At 54.3% G+C, this 16,421-nt stretch overlaps 1 protein-coding gene across 2 annotated transcripts in view; it reads left to right on the top strand.

Moving 5' to 3' along the window:
* Nucleotides 1-666: 666 nt before the first annotated feature.
* The window catches only part of UHRF1 (ubiquitin like with PHD and ring finger domains 1), a 49,905-nt gene continuing 34,150 nt past the window's right edge, over nucleotides 667-16,421 (top strand). For both annotated transcript variants that reach the window (XM_084826203.1, XM_084826202.1), the window contains exon 1: nucleotides 667-759. The gene's annotated coding sequence lies outside the window, so the exon portion shown is untranslated. The remainder of the gene's footprint in view (nucleotides 760-16,421) is intronic.

Raw genomic sequence — 16,421 nt, 5'->3', positions numbered from 1 at the left:
ACTCCCAAGAAAAGTTCATACAGGACTGTAGCCTTTTTTTCCTGTGGGGGAGTGGGGAGCAGGTATTTAATAACGACGATGATGATCAATTATTTCCTCCAGATCCATGGGACTTAAAGCACTTCTAACTGTGGCCGGACTGCAGGTCTCAGTAGAAACAATTAAAAGTGCTTTAAATGCTAAATGCAAAGACATGTGATTTTGGAAAAGGCATTTTTAGGTGTCTGCTACTGCAGCTGAAATACTGTAATTCCCTGCCTCCGTGTTGCAGAAAGTGCTTCGCGAGCTTGGGGGCGGCTTGCTTGTTTTTAGATGCAAAGACCCGCAATTTGGCGCCTGTCGCTTTAAATCCTTTTTTTTTCCCTATCGCTTTCCCCCCTTTTCCTCCTCCTCCGCGACGGCCCCGCCCCTCAGGTTTCCCTGAATATCGCGAGAGCTCCGCCTCCCGATCCTCGCGCCAGGGCGGTTTTTTTCAATTTGTGGCGCGCGCCGCGAAGTCCGCGAGGAGAGGAAACTTTTCCTCGGGAGGAGGGGCGCAGGCTAACCTGCTCAGCGGGACCTGAAGGGTTTGGGGGAGGCGGCCAATGGGCGCCGCCGCCGCGCTCGCGACGCCGCCAATGGGGAAGCAGGAGCCGGGAAGGGGGCGGCGCCAAGGGAGAAAAACGGGGAGGGGAGGCGGGGAAGTTAGGCTGAGCGGTCACGCTCTGCGGCGTCTCGCCCGCCGACCGGCTTTGAGGGGGGAGTTGCGGCTCGGCTGAGGTGCGGCGGGAAGGGAAAGGGGCCCCCCAGGGGCTTTGTTCCGGGGAGGCGGGAGGGGGAAGGGGGGTCGTTGAAAAGGGGGGGTCTTCCACTAGGGAGTGGTTGTGGGAAAAGGAAACTGGGGGGTCTTCCACTAGGGAGAGGTTGTGGGAAAAGGAAACTGGGGGGTCTTCAGCTACAGAGAGGTTGTGGGAAAAGGAAACTGGGGGGTCTTCAGCTACGGAGAGGTTGTGGGAAAAGGAAAACTGGGGGGTCTTCCACTAGGGAGAGGTTGTGGGAAAAGGAAAACTGGGGGGTCTTCAGCTACGGAGAGGTTGTGGGAAAAGGAAAACTGGGGGGTCTTCCACTAGGGAGAGGTTGTGGGAAAAGGAAAACTGGGGGGTCTTCAGCTACAGAGAGGTTGTGGGAAAAGGAAACTGGGGGGTCTTCAGCTACGGAGAGGTTGTGGGAAAAGGAAAACTGGGGGGTCTTCCACTAGGGAGAGGTTGTGGGAAAAGGAAACTGGGGGGTCTTCAGCTACGGAGAGGTTGTGGGAAAAGGAAAACTGGGGGGTCTTCCACTAGGGAGAGGTTGTGGGAAAAGGAAACTGGGGGGTCTTCAGCTACGGAGAGGTTGTGGGAAAAGGAAAACTGGGGGGTCTTCCACTAGGGAGAGGTTGTGGGAAAAGGAAAACTGGGGGGTCTTCCACTAGGGAGAGGTTGTGGGAAAAGGAAACTGGGGGGTCTTCCACTAGGGAGAGGTTGTGGGAAAAGGAAACTGGGGGGTCTTCAGCTACGGAGAGGTTGTGGGAAAAGGAAACTGGGGGGTCTTCCACTAGGGATAGGTTGTGGGAAAAGGAAACTGGGGGGTCTTCCACTAGGGATAGGTTGTGGGAAAAGGAAACTGGGGGGTCTTCCACTAGGGATAGGTTGTGGGAAAAGGAAACTGGGGGGGTCTTCAGCTACAGAGAGGTTGTGGGAAAAGGAAACTGGGGGGTCTTCCACTAGGGATAGGTTGTGGGAAAAGGAAACTGGGGGGTCTTCCACTAGACAGAGGTTGTGGGAAAAGGAAACTGGGGGGTCTTCAGCTACAGAGAGGTTGTGGGAAAAGGAAACTGGGGGGTCTTCAGCTACGGAGAGGTTGTGGGAAAAGGAAAACTGGGGGGTCTTCAGCTACGGAGAGGTTGTGGGAAAAGGAAACTGGGGGGTCTTCCACTAGGGAGAGGTTGTGGGAAAAGGAAACTGGGGGGTCTTCCACTAGGGAGAGGTTGTGGGAAAAGGAAACTGGGGGGTCTTCCACTAGGGAGAGGTTGTGGGAAAAGGAAACTGGGGGGTCTTCAGCTACGGAGAGGTTGTGGGAAAAGGAAACTGGGGGGTCTTCCACTAGGGATAGGTTGTGGGAAAAGGAAACTGGGGGGTCTTCCACTAGGGATAGGTTGTGGGAAAAGGAAACTGGGGGGTCTTCCACTAGGGATAGGTTGTGGGAAAAGGAAACTGGGGGGGTCTTCAGCTACAGAGAGGTTGTGGGAAAAGGAAACTGGGGGGTCTTCCACTAGGGAGAGGTTGTGGGAAAAGGAAAATTGGGGGGTCTTCCACTAGGGAGAGGTTGTGGGAAAAGGAAAACTGGGGGGTCTTCCACTAGGGAGAGGTTGTGGGAAAAGGAAAACTGGGGGGTCTTCCACTAGGGAGAGGTTGTGGGAAAAGGAAACTGGGGGGTCTTCCACTAGGGAGAGGTTGTGGGAAAAGGAAACTGGGGGGTCTTCCACTAGGGAGAGGTTGTGGGAAAAGGAAACTGGGGGGTCTTCAGCTACGGAGAGGTTGTGGGAAAAGGAAACTGGGGGGTCTTCAGCTACGGAGAGGTTGTGGGAAAAGGAAACTGGGGGGTCTTCCACTAGGGAGAGGTTGTGGGAAAAGGAAAACTGGGGGGTCTTCCACTAGGGAGAGGTTGTGGGAAAAGGAAAACTGGGGGGTCTTCCACTAGGGAGAGGTTGTGGGAAAAGGAAACTGGGGGGTCTTCCACTAGGGAGAGGTTGTGGGAAAAGGAAACTGGGGGGTCTTCCACTAGGGAGAGGTTGTGGGAAAAGGAAACTGGGGGGTCTTCAGCTACGGAGAGGTTGTGGGAAAAGGAAACTGGGGGGTCTTCCACTAGGGAGAGGTTGTGGGAAAAGGAAACTGGGGGGTCTTCCACTAGGGAGAGGTTGTGGGAAAAGGAAAACTGGGGGGTCTTCCACTAGGGAGAGGTTGTGGGAAAAGGAAAACTGGGGGGTCTTCCACTAGGGAGAGGTTGTGGGAAAAGGAAACTGGGGGGTCTTCCACTAGGGAGAGGTTGTGGGAAAAGGAAACTGGGGGGTCTTCCACTAGGGAGAGGTTGTGGGAAAAGGAAACTGGGGGGTCTTCAGCTACGGAGAGGTTGTGGGAAAAGGAAACTGGGGGGTCTTCCACTAGGGATAGGTTGTGGGAAAAGGAAACTGGGGGGTCTTCCACTAGACAGAGGTTGTGGGAAAAGGAAACTGGGGGGTCTTCAGCTACAGAGAGGTTGTGGGAAAAGGAAACTGGGGGGTCTTCAGCTACGGAGAGGTTGTGGGAAAAGGAAAACTGGGGGGTCTTCAGCTACGGAGAGGTTGTGGGAAAAGGAAACTGGGGGGTCTTCCACTAGGGAGAGGTTGTGGGAAAAGGAAACTGGGGGGTCTTCCACTAGGGAGAGGTTGTGGGAAAAGGAAACTGGGGGGTCTTCCACTAGGGAGAGGTTGTGGGAAAAGGAAACTGGGGGGTCTTCAGCTACGGAGAGGTTGTGGGAAAAGGAAACTGGGGGGTCTTCCACTAGGGATAGGTTGTGGGAAAAGGAAACTGGGGGGTCTTCCACTAGGGATAGGTTGTGGGAAAAGGAAACTGGGGGGTCTTCCACTAGGGATAGGTTGTGGGAAAAGGAAACTGGGGGGGTCTTCAGCTACAGAGAGGTTGTGGGAAAAGGAAACTGGGGGGTCTTCCACTAGGGAGAGGTTGTGGGAAAAGGAAACTGGGGGGTCTTCCACTAGGGAGAGGTTGTGAGAAAAGGAAACTGGGGGGTCTTCCACTAGGGAGAGGTTGTGGGAAAAGGAAACTGGGGGGTCTTCAGCTACAGAGAGGTTGTGGGAAAAGGAAACTGGGGGGTCTTCAGCTACAGAGAGGTTGTGGGAAAAGGAAACTGGGGGGTCTTCAGCTACAGAGAGGTTGTGGGAAAAGGAAACTGGGGGGTCTTCAGCTACAGAGAGGTTGTGGGAAAAGGAAACTGGGGGGTCTTCCACTAGGGAGAGGTTGTGGGAAAAGGAAAACTGGGGGGGTCTTCCACTAGGGAGAGGTTGTGGGAAAAGGAAAACTGGGGGGGTCTTCCACTAGGGAGAGGTTGTGGGAAAAGGAAACTGGGGGGTCTTCCACTAGGGAGAGGTTGTGGGAAAAGGAAAACTGGGGGGTCTTCCACTAGGGAGAGGTTGTGGGAAAAGGAAACTGGAGGGTCTTCAGCTACGGAGAGGTTGTGGGAAAAGGAAACTGGAGGGTCTTCAGCTACGGAGAGGTTGTGGGAAAAGGAAACTGGGGGGTCTTCCACTAGGGAGAGGTTGTGGGAAAAGGAAACTGGGGGGTCTTCAGCTACGGAGAGGTTGTGGGAAAAGGAAAACTGGGGGGGTCTTCCACTAGGGAGAGGTTGTGGGAAAAGGAAACTGGGGGGTCTTCCACTAGGGAGAGGTTGTGGGAAAAGGAAAACTGGGGGGTCTTCCACTAGGGAGAGGTTGTGGGAAAAGGAAACTGGAGGGTCTTCAGCTACGGAGAGGTTGTGGGAAAAGGAAAACTGGGGGGGTCTTCCACTAGGGAGAGGTTGTGGGAAAAGGAAACTGGGGGGTCTTCAGCTACAGAGAGGTTGTGGGAAAAGGAAACTGGGGGTCTTCCACTAGGGAGAGGTTGTGGGAAAAGGAAACTGGGGGGTCTTCAGCTACGGAGAGGTTGTGGGAAAAGGAAAACTGGGGGGGTCTTCCACTAGGGAGAGGTTGTGGGAAAAGGAAACTGGGGGGTCTTCCACTAGGGAGAGGTTGTGGGAAAAGGAAAACTGGGGGGTCTTCCACTAGGGAGAGGTTGTGGGAAAAGGAAACTGGGGGGTCTTCAGCTACGGAGAGGTTGTGGGAAAAGGAAAACTGGGGGGGTCTTCCACTAGGGAGAGGTTGTGGGAAAAGGAAACTGGGGGGTCTTCCACTAGGGAGAGGTTGTGGGAAAAGGAAAACTGGGGGGTCTTCCACTAGGGAGAGGTTGTGGGAAAAGGAAACTGGGGGGTCTTCAGCTACGGAGAGGTTGTGGGAAAAGGAAACTGGGGGGTCTTCCACTAGGGAGAGGTTGTGGGAAAAGGAAACTGGGGGGTCTTCCACTAGGGAGAGGTTGTGGGAAAAGGAAACTGGGGGGTCTTCAGCTACGGAGAGGTGGTGGGAAAAGGAAAACTGGGGGGGTCTTCCACTAGGGAGAGGTTGTGGGAAAAGGAAACTGGGGGGTCTTCAGCTACAGAGAGGTTGTGGGAAAAGGAAACTGGGGGGTCTTCAGCTACAGAGAGGTTGTGGGAAAAGGAAACTGGGGGGTCTTCCACTAGGGAGAGGTTGTGGGAAAAGGAAACTGGGGGGTCTTCCACTAGGGAGAGGTTGTGGGAAAAGGAAACTGGGGGGTCTTCCACTAGGGAGAGGTTGTGGGAAAAGGAAAACTGGGGGGTCTTCCACTAGGGAGAGGTTGTGGGAAAAGGAAACTGGGGGGTCTTCAGCTACGGAGAGGTTGTGGGAAAAGGAAAACTGGGGGGGTCTTCCACTAGGGAGAGGTTGTGGGAAAAGGAAACTGGGGGGTCTTCCACTAGGGAGAGGTTGTGGGAAAAGGAAAACTGGGGGGTCTTCCACTAGGGAGAGGTTGTGGGAAAAGGAAACTGGGGGGTCTTCCACTAGACAGAGGTTGTGGGAAAAGGAAAACTGGGGGGGTCTTCCACTAGGGAGAGGTTGTGGGAAAAGGAAACTGGGGGGTCTTCCACTAGGGAGAGGTTGTGGGAAAAGGAAACTGGGGGGTGTTCCACTAGGGAGAGGTTGTGGGAAAAGGAAACTGGGGGGTCTTCCACTAGGGAGAGGTTGTGGGAAAAGGAAAACTGGGGGGTCTTCCACTAGGGAGAGGTTGTGGGAAAAGGAAACTGGGGGGTCTTCAGCTACGGAGAGGTTGTGGGAAAAGGAAAACTGGGGGGGTCTTCCACTAGGGAGAGGTTGTGGGAAAAGGAAACTGGGGGGTCTTCCACTAGGGAGAGGTTGTGGGAAAAGGAAAACTGGGGGGTCTTCAGCTACAGAGAGGTTGTGGGAAAAGGAAACTGGGGGGTCTTCAGCTACGGAGAGGTTGTGGGAAAAGGAAAACTGGGGGGGTCTTCAGCTACGGAGAGGTTGTGGGAAAAGGAAACTGGGGGGTCTTCCACTAGGGAGAGGTTGTGGGAAAAGGAAACTGGGGGGTCTTCCACTAGGGAGAGGTTGTGGGAAAAGGAAACTGGGGGGTCTTCAGCTACGGAGAGGTTGTGGGAAAAGGAAAACTGGGGGGGTCTTCCACTAGGGAGAGGTTGTGGGAAAAGGAAAACTGGGGGGGTCTTCCACTAGGGAGAGGTTGTGGGAAAAGGAAACTGGGGGGTCTTCCACTAGGGAGAGGTTGTGGGAAAAGGAAACTGGGGGGTCTTCCACTAGGGAGAGGTTGTGGGAAAAGGAAACTGGGGGGTCTTCCACTAGGGAGAGGTTGTGGGAAAAGGAAACTGGGGGGTCTTCCACTAGGGAGAGGTTGTGGGAAAAGGAAACTGGGGGGTCTTCCACTAGGGAGAGGTTGTGGGAAAAGGAAACTGGGGGGTCTTCCACTAGGGAGAGGTTGTGGGAAAAGGAAACTGGGGGGTCTTCCACTAGGGAGAGGTTGTGGGAAAAGGAAACTGGGGGGTCTTCAGCTACAGAGAGGTTGTGGGAAAAGGAAACTGGGGGGTCTTCAGCTACAGAGAGGTTGTGGGAAAAGGAAACTGGGGGGTCTTCCACTAGGGAGAGGTTGTGGGAAAAGGAAACTGGGGGGGTCTTCCACTAGGGAGAGGTTGTGGGAAAAGGAAACTGGGGGGGTCTTCCACTAGGGAGAGGTTGTGGGAAAAGGAAAACTGGGGGGTCTTCCACTAGGGAGAGGTTGTGGGAAAAGGAAAACTGGGGGGTCTTCCACTAGGGAGAGGTTGTGGGAAAAGGAAAACTGGGGGGTCTTCCACTAGGGAGAGGTTGTGGGAAAGGGAAACTGGGGGGTCTTCCACTAGGGAGAGGTTGTGGGAAAGGGAAACTGGGGGGTCTTCCACTAGGGAGAGGTTGTGGGAAAGGGAAACTGGGGGGTCTTCCACTAGGGAGAGGTTGTGGGAAAAGGAAACTGGGGGGTCTTCAGCTACGGAGAGGTTGTGGGAAAAGGAAACTGGGGGGTCTTCAGCTACGGAGAGGTTGTGGGAAAAGGAAAACTGGGGGGGTCTTCCACTAGGGAGAGGTTGTGGGAAAAGGAAACTGGGGGGTCTTCCACTAGGGAGAGGATGTGGGAAAAGGAAAACTGGGGGGTCTTCCACTAGGGAGAGGTTGTGGGAAAAGGAAACTGGGGGGTCTTCAGCTACAGAGAGGTTGTGGGAAAAGGAAACTGGGGGTCTTCCACTAGGGAGAGGTTGTGGGAAAAGGAAACTGGGGGGTCTTCAGCTACGGAGAGGTTGTGGGAAAAGGAAAACTGGGGGGTCTTCCACTAGGGAGAGGTTGTGGGAAAAGGAAACTGGGGGGTCTTCCACTAGGGAGAGGTTGTGGGAAAAGGAAACTGGGGGGTCTTCAGCTACAGAGAGGTTGTGGGAAAAGGAAACTGGGGGGTCTTCCACTAGGGAGAGGTTGTGGGAAAAGGAAACTGGGGGGTCTTCCACTAGGGAGAGGTTGTGAGAAAAGGAAACTGGGGGGGTCTTCCACTAGGGAGAGGTTGTGGGAAAAGGAAAACTGGGGGGTCTTCAGCTACAGAGAGGTTGTGGGAAAAGGAAACTGGGGGGTCTTCCACTAGGGAGAGGTTGTGGGAAAAGGAAAACTGGGGGGTCTTCCACTAGGGAGAGGTTGTGGGAAAAGGAAAACTGGGGGGTCTTCCACTAGGGAGTGGTTGTGGGAAAGGGAAACTGGGGGGTCTTCCACTAGGGAGAGGTTGTGGGAAAAGGAAACTGGGGGGTCTTCCACTAGGGAGAGGTTGTGGGAAAAGGAAACTGGGGGGTCTTCAGCTACAGAGAGGTTGTGGGAAAAGGAAACTGGGGGGTCTTCAGCTACGGAGAGGTTGTGGGAAAAGGAAAACTGGGGGGGTCTTCCACTAGGGAGAGGTTGTGGGAAAAGGAAACTGGGGGGTCTTCCACTAGGGAGAGGTTGTGGGAAAAGGAAAACTGGGGGGTCTTCCACTAGGGAGAGGTTGTGGGAAAAGGAAACTGGGGGGTCTTCAGCTACAGAGAGGTTGTGGGAAAAGGAAACTGGGGGTCTTCCACTAGGGAGAGGTTGTGGGAAAAGGAAACTGGGGGGTCTTCAGCTACGGAGAGGTTGTGGGAAAAGGAAAACTGGGGGGGTCTTCCACTAGGGAGAGGTTGTGGGAAAAGGAAACTGGGGGGTCTTCCACTAGGGAGAGGTTGTGGGAAAAGGAAAACTGGGGGGTCTTCCACTAGGGAGAGGTTGTGGGAAAAGGAAACTGGGGGGTCTTCAGCTACGGAGAGGTTGTGGGAAAAGGAAAACTGGGGGGGTCTTCCACTAGGGAGAGGTTGTGGGAAAAGGAAACTGGGGGGTCTTCCACTAGGGAGAGGTTGTGGGAAAAGGAAAACTGGGGGGTCTTCCACTAGGGAGAGGTTGTGGGAAAAGGAAACTGGGGGGTCTTCAGCTACGGAGAGGTTGTGGGAAAAGGAAACTGGGGGGTCTTCCACTAGGGAGAGGTTGTGGGAAAAGGAAACTGGGGGGTCTTCCACTAGGGAGAGGTTGTGGGAAAAGGAAACTGGGGGGTCTTCCACTAGGGAGAGGTTGTGGGAAAAGGAAACTGGGGGGTCTTCAGCTACAGAGAGGTTGTGGGAAAAGGAAAACTGGGGGGTCTTCCACTAGGGAGAGGTTGTGGGAAAAGGAAACTGGGGGGTCTTCCACTAGGGAGAGGTTGTGGGAAAAGGAAACTGGGGGGTCTTCAGCTACAGAGAGGTTGTGGGAAAAGGAAAACTGGGGGGTCTTCCACTAGGGAGAGGTTGTGGGAAAAGGAAACTGGGGGGTCTTCCACTAGGGAGAGGTTGTGGGAAAAGGAAACTGGGGGGTCTTCCACTAGGGAGAGGTTGTGGGAAAAGGAAACTGGGGGGTCTTCAGCTACAGAGAGGTTGTGGGAAAAGGAAAACTGGGGGGTCTTCCACTAGGGAGAGGTTGTGGGAAAAGGAAACTGGGGGGTCTTCCACTAGGGAGAGGTTGTGGGAAAAGGAAACTGGGGGGTCTTCCACTAGGGAGAGGTTGTGGGAAAAGGAAACTGGGGGGTCTTCCACTAGGGAGAGGTTGTGGGAAAAGGAAACTGGGGGGTCTTCAGCTACAGAGAGGTTGTGGGAAAAGGAAACTGGGGGGTCTTCCACTAGGGAGAGGTTGTGGGAAAAGGAAACTGGGGGGTCTTCCACTAGGGAGAGGTTGTGAGAAAAGGAAACTGGGGGGTCTTCAGCTACAGAGAGGTTGTGGGAAAAGGAAACTGGGGGGTCTTCAGCTACAGAGAGGTTGTGGGAAAAGGAAACTGGGGGGTCTTCAGCTACAGAGAGGTTGTGGGAAAAGGAAACTGGGGGGTCTTCCACTAGGGAGAGGTTGTGGGAAAAGGAAACTGGGGGGTCTTCCACTAGGGAGAGGTTGTGAGAAAAGGAAACTGGGGGGGTCTTCAGCTACAGAGAGGTTGTGGGAAAAGGAAAACTGGGGGGTCTTCAGCTACAGAGAGGTTGTGGGAAAAGGAAACTGGGGGGTCTTCCACTAGGGAGAGGTTGTGGGAAAAGGAAAACTGGGGGGTCTTCCACTAGGGAGAGGTTGTGGGAAAAGGAAAACTGGGGGGTCTTCCACTAGGGAGTGGTTGTGGGAAAGGGAAACTGGGGGGTCTTCCACTAGGGAGAGGTTGTGGGAAAAGGAAACTGGGGGGTCTTCCACTAGGGAGAGGTTGTGGGAAAAGGAAACTGGGGGGTCTTCAGCTACAGAGAGGTTGTGGGAAAAGGAAACTGGGGGGTCTTCAGCTACGGAGAGGTTGTGGGAAAAGGAAAACTGGGGGGGTCTTCCACTAGGGAGAGGTTGTGGGAAAAGGAAACTGGGGGGTCTTCCACTAGGGAGAGGTTGTGGGAAAAGGAAAACTGGGGGGTCTTCCACTAGGGAGAGGTTGTGGGAAAAGGAAACTGGGGGGTCTTCCACTAGGGAGAGGTTGTGGGAAAAGGAAACTGGGGGGTCTTCCACTAGGGAGAGGTTGTGGGAAAAGGAAACTGGGGGGTCTTCAGCTACGGAGAGGTTGTGGGAAAAGGAAACTGGGGGGTCTTCCACTAGGGATAGGTTGTGGGAAAAGGAAACTGGGGGGTCTTCCACTAGACAGAGGTTGTGGGAAAAGGAAACTGGGGGGTCTTCAGCTACAGAGAGGTTGTGGGAAAAGGAAACTGGGGGGTCTTCCACTAGGGAGAGGTTGTGGGAAAAGGAAACTGGGGGGTCTTCCACTAGGGAGAGGTTGTGGGAAAAGGAAACTGGGGGGTCTTCCACTAGGGAGAGGTTGTGGGAAAAGGAAACTGGGGGGTCTTCAGCTACAGAGAGGTTGTGGGAAAAGGAAACTGGGGGGTCTTCCACTAGGGAGAGGTTGTGGGAAAAGGAAACTGGGGGGTCTTCAGCTACGGAGAGGTTGTGGGAAAAGGAAACTGGGGGGTCTTCAGCTACGGAGAGGTTGTGGGAAAAGGAAACTGGGGGGTCTTCAGCTACGGAGAGGTTGTGGGAAAAGGAAAACTGGGGGGTCTTCCACTAGGGAGAGGTTGTGGGAAAAGGAAACTGGAGGGTCTTCAGCTACGGAGAGGTTGTGGGAAAAGGAAAACTGGGGGGGTCTTCCACTAGGGAGAGGTTGTGGGAAAAGGAAACTGGGGGGTCTTCAGCTACAGAGAGGTTGTGGGAAAAGGAAACTGGGGGTCTTCCACTAGGGAGAGGTTGTGGGAAAAGGAAACTGGGGGGTCTTCAGCTACGGAGAGGTTGTGGGAAAAGGAAAACTGGGGGGGTCTTCCACTAGGGAGAGGTTGTGGGAAAAGGAAACTGGGGGGTCTTCCACTAGGGAGAGGTTGTGGGAAAAGGAAAACTGGGGGGTCTTCCACTAGGGAGAGGTTGTGGGAAAAGGAAACTGGGGGGTCTTCAGCTACGGAGAGGTTGTGGGAAAAGGAAAACTGGGGGGGTCTTCCACTAGGGAGAGGTTGTGGGAAAAGGAAACTGGGGGGTCTTCCACTAGGGAGAGGTTGTGGGAAAAGGAAAACTGGGGGGTCTTCCACTAGGGAGAGGTTGTGGGAAAAGGAAACTGGGGGGTCTTCAGCTACGGAGAGGTTGTGGGAAAAGGAAACTGGGGGGTCTTCAGCTACGGAGAGGTTGTGGGAAAAGGAAACTGGGGGGTCTTCCACTAGGGAGAGGTTGTGGGAAAAGGAAACTGGGGGGTCTTCCACTAGGGAGAGGTTGTGGGAAAAGGAAACTGGGGGGTCTTCAGCTACGGAGAGGTTGTGGGAAAAGGAAAACTGGGGGGGTCTTCCACTAGGGAGAGGTTGTGGGAAAAGGAAACTGGGGGGTCTTCAGCTACAGAGAGGTTGTGGGAAAAGGAAACTGGGGGGTCTTCCACTAGGGAGAGGTTGTGGGAAAAGGAAACTGGGGGGTCTTCCACTAGGGAGAGGTTGTGGGAAAAGGAAACTGGGGGGTCTTCCACTAGGGAGAGGTTGTGGGAAAAGGAAACTGGGGGGTCTTCCACTAGGGAGAGGTTGTGGGAAAAGGAAAACTGGGGGGTCTTCCACTAGGGAGAGGTTGTGGGAAAAGGAAACTGGGGGGTCTTCAGCTACGGAGAGGTTGTGGGAAAAGGAAAACTGGGGGGGTCTTCCACTAGGGAGAGGTTGTGGGAAAAGGAAACTGGGGGGTCTTCCACTAGGGAGAGGTTGTGGGAAAAGGAAAACTGGGGGGTCTTCCACTAGGGAGAGGTTGTGGGAAAAGGAAACTGGGGGGTCTTCAGCTACGGAGAGGTTGTGGGAAAAGGAAAACTGGGGGGGTCTTCCACTAGGGAGAGGTTGTGGGAAAAGGAAACTGGGGGGTCTTCCACTAGGGAGAGGTTGTGGGAAAAGGAAACTGGGGGGTCTTCCACTAGGGAGAGGTTGTGGGAAAAGGAAACTGGGGGGTCTTCCACTAGGGAGAGGTTGTGGGAAAAGGAAAACTGGGGGGTCTTCCACTAGGGAGAGGTTGTGGGAAAAGGAAACTGGGGGGGTCTTCAGCTACGGAGAGGTTGTGGGAAAAGGAAAACTGGGGGGGTCTTCCACTAGGGAGAGGTTGTGGGAAAAGGAAACTGGGGGGTCTTCCACTAGGGAGAGGTTGTGGGAAAAGGAAAACTGGGGGGTCTTCCACTAGGGAGAGGTTGTGGGAAAAGGAAACTGGGGGGTCTTCAGCTACGGAGAGGTTGTGGGAAAAGGAAAACTGGGGGGGTCTTCCACTAGGGAGAGGTTGTGGGAAAAGGAAACTGGGGGGTCTTCCACTAGGGAGAGGTTGTGGGAAAAGGAAAACTGGGGGGTCTTCCACTAGGGAGAGGTTGTGGGAAAAGGAAACTGGGGGGTCTTCAGCTACGGAGAGGTTGTGGGAAAAGGAAAACTGGGGGGGTCTTCCACTAGGGAGAGGTTGTGGGAAAAGGAAACTGGGGGGTCTTCAGCTACAGAGAGGTTGTGGGAAAAGGAAACTGGGGGGTCTTCCACTAGGGAGAGGTTGTGGGAAAAGGAAACTGGGGGGTCTTCCACTAGGGAGAGGTTGTGGGAAAAGGAAACTGGGGGGTCTTCCACTAGGGAGAGGTTGTGGGAAAAGGAAAACTGGGGGGTCTTCCACTAGGGAGAGGTTGTGGGAAAAGGAAAACTGGGGGGTCTTCCACTAGGGAGAGGTTGTGGGAAAAGGAAACTGGGGGGTCTTCCACTAGGGAGAGGTTGTGGGAAAAGGAAACTGGGGGGTCTTCAGCTACAGAGAGGTTGTGGGAAAAGGAAACTGGGGGGTCTTCCACTAGGGAGAGGTTGTGGGAAAAGGAAACTGGGGGGTCTTCCACTAGGGAGAGGTTGTGAGAAAAGGAAACTGGGGGGGTCTTCCACTAGGGAGAGGTTGTGGGAAAAGGAAAACTGGGGGGTCTTCAGCTACAGAGAGGTTGTGGGAAAAGGAAACTGGGGGGTCTTCAGCTACGGAGAGGTTGTGGGAAAAGGAAAACTGGGGGGTCTTCCACTAGGGAGAGGTTGTGGGAAAAGGAAAACTGGGGGGTCTTCCACTAGGGAGTGGTTGTGGGAAAGGGAAACTGGGGGGTCTTCCACTAGGGAGAGGTTGTGGGAAAAGGAAACTGGGGGGTCTTCCACTAGGGAGAGGTTGTGGGAAAAGGAAACTGGGGGGTCTTCAGCTACAGAGAGGTTGTGGGAAAAGGAAACTGGGGGGTCTTCAGCTACGGAGAGGTTGTGGGAAAAGGAAAACTGGGGGGGTCTTCCACTAGGGAGAGGTTGTGGGAAAAGGAAACTGGGGGGTCTTCCACTAGGGAGAGGTTGTGGGAAAAGGAAAACTGGGGGGTCTTCCACTAGGGAGAGTTTGTGGGAAAAGGAAACTGGGGGGTCTTCAGCTACAGAGAGGTTGTGGGAAAAGGAAACTGGGGGTCTTCCACTAGGGAGAGGTTGTGGGAAAAGGAAACTGGGGGGTCTTCAGCTACGGAGAGGTTGTGGGAAAAGGAAAACTGGGGGGGTCTTCCACTAGGGAGAGGTTGTGGGAAAAGGAAACTGGGGGGTCTTCCACTAGGGAGAGGTTGTGGGAAAAGGAAAACTGGGGGGTCTTCCACTAGGGAGAGGTTGTGGGAAAAGGAAACTGGGGGGTCTTCCACTAGGGAGAGGTTGTGGGAAAAGGAAACTAGGGGGTCTTCCACTAGGGAGAGGTTGTGGGAAAAGGAAACTGGGGGGGTCTTCAGCTACGGAGAGGTTGTGGGAAAAGGAAACTGGGGGGGTCTTCAGCTACGGAGAGGTTGTGGGAAAAGGAAAACTGGGGGTCTTCCACTAGGGAGAGGTTGTGGGAAAAGGAAAACTGGGGGGGTCTTCCACTAGGGAGAGGTTGTTGGAAAAGGAAACTGGGGGTGTCTTCCACTAGGGAGGGGTTGTGGGAAAAGGAAACTGGGGGGGTCTTCCACTAGGGAGAGGTTGTGGGAAAAGGAAACTGGGGGGGTCTTCCACTAGGGAGAGGTTGTGGGAAAAGGAAACTGGGGGGTCTTCCACTAGGGAGAGGTTGCTGGAAAAGGAAACTGGGGGGTCTTCCACTAGGGAGAGGTTGTGGGAAAAGGAAACTGGGGGGGGTCTTCCACTAGGGAGAGGTTGTGGGAAAAGGAAATTGGGGGGGTCTTCAGCTACGGAGAGGTTGTGGGAAAAGGAAACTGGGGGGTCTTCCACTAGGGATAGGTTGTGGGAAAAGGAAACTGGGGGGGTCTTCCGCTAGGGAGAGGTTGTGGGAAAAGGAAAACTGAGGGATCTTCAGCTACAGAGAGGTTGTGGGAAAAGGAAAACTGAGGGGTCTTCCACTAGGGAGAGGTTGTGGGAAAAGGAAACTGGGGGGGTCTTCAGCTACAGAGAGGTTGTGGGAAAAGGAAAACTGAGGGGCCTTCCACTAGGGAGAAGTTGTGGGAAAAGGAAAACTGGGGGGTCTTCAGCTACAGAGAGGTTGTGGGAAAAGGAAACTGGGGGGTCTTCCACTAGGAAGAGGCTGTGGGAAAAGGAAACTGCGGGGGTCTTCAGCTACAGAGAGGTTGTGGGAAAAGGAAACTGGGGGGTCTTCCACTAGGGAGAGGTTGTGGGAAAAGGAAACTGGGGGGTCTTCCACTAGGGAGAGGTTGTGGGAAAAGGAAACTGGGGGGGTCTTCCACTAGGGAGAGGTTGTGGGAAAAGGAAAACTGAGTGGTCTTCCACTAGGGAGAGGTTGTGGGAAAAGGAAACTGGGGGGTCTTCCACTAGGGAGAGGTTGTGGGAAAAGGAAACTGGGGGGTCTTCCACTAGGGAGAGGTTGTGGGAAAAGGAAACTGGGGGGTCTTCCACTGGAGAGAGGTTGTGGGAAAAGGAAACTGGGGGGTGTTCCACTAGGGAGAGGTTGTGGGAAAAGGAAACTGGGGGGTCTCCAGCTACGGAGAGGTTGTGGGAAAAGGAAATTGGGGCGTCTTCCACTAGGGAGAGGTTGTGGGAAAAGGAAACTGGGGGGTCTTCCACTAGGGAGAGGTTGTGGGAAAAGGAAACTGGGGGGTGTTCCACTAGGGAGAGGTTGTGGGAAAAGGAAACTGGGGGGTCTTCCACTAGGGAGAGGTTGTGGGAAAAGGAAAACTGGGGGGTCTTCCACTAGGGAGAGGTTGTGGGAAAAGGAAACTGGGGGGTCTTCAGCTACGGAGAGGTTGTGGGAAAAGGAAAACTGGGGGGGTCTTCCACTAGGGAGAGGTTGTGGGAAAAGGAAACTGGGGGGTCTTCCACTAGGGAGAGGTTGTGGGAAAAGGAAAACTGGGGGGTCTTCAGCTACAGAGAGGTTGTGGGAAAAGGAAACTGGGGGGTCTTCAGCTACGGAGAGGTTGTGGGAAAAGGAAAACTGGGGGGGTCTTCAGCTACGGAGAGGTTGTGGGAAAAGGAAACTGGGGGGTCTTCCACTAGGGAGAGGTTGTGGGAAAAGGAAACTGGGGGGTCTTCCACTAGGGAGAGGTTGTGGGAAAAGGAAACTGGGGGGTCTTCAGCTACGGAGAGGTTGTGGGAAAAGGAAAACTGGGGGGGTCTTCCACTAGGGAGAGGTTGTGGGAAAAGGAAAACTGGGGGGGTCTTCCACTAGGGAGAGGTTGTGGGAAAAGGAAACTGGGGGGTCTTCCACTAGGGAGAGGTTGTGGGAAAAGGAAACTGGGGGGTCTTCCACTAGGGAGAGGTTGTGGGAAAAGGAAACTGGGGGGTCTTCCACTAGGGAGAGGTTGTGGGAAAAGGAAACTGGGGGGTCTTCCACTAGGGAGAGGTTGTGGGAAAAGGAAACTGGGGGGTCTTCCACTAGGGAGAGGTTGTGGGAAAAGGAAACTGGGGGGTCTTCCACTAGGGAGAGGTTGTGGGAAAAGGAAACTGGGGGGTCTTCCACTAGGGAGAGGTTGTGGGAAAAGGAAACTGGGGGGTCTTCAGCTACAGAGAGGTTGTGGGAAAAGGAAACTGGGGGGTCTTCAGCTACAGAGAGGTTGTGGGAAAAGGAAACTGGGGGGTCTTCCACTAGGGAGAGGTTGTGGGAAAAGGAAACTGGGGGGGTCTTCCACTAGGGAGAGGTTGTGGGAAAAGGAAACTGGGGGGGTCTTCCACTAGGGAGAGGTTGTGGGAAAAGGAAAACTGGGGGGTCTTCCACTAGGGAGAGGTTGTGGGAAAAGGAAAACTGGGGGGTCTTCCACTAG

The sequence above is a fragment of the Heloderma suspectum genome, chromosome Z (genome assembly GCF_057233095.1).
Source record: "Heloderma suspectum isolate Gila_16-S chromosome Z, 16-S_ref, whole genome shotgun sequence".
Classification (NCBI taxonomy): Eukaryota; Metazoa; Chordata; class Lepidosauria; order Squamata; family Helodermatidae; genus Heloderma; species Heloderma suspectum.
This window is presented reverse-complemented; position numbering and strand designations above follow the sequence as displayed.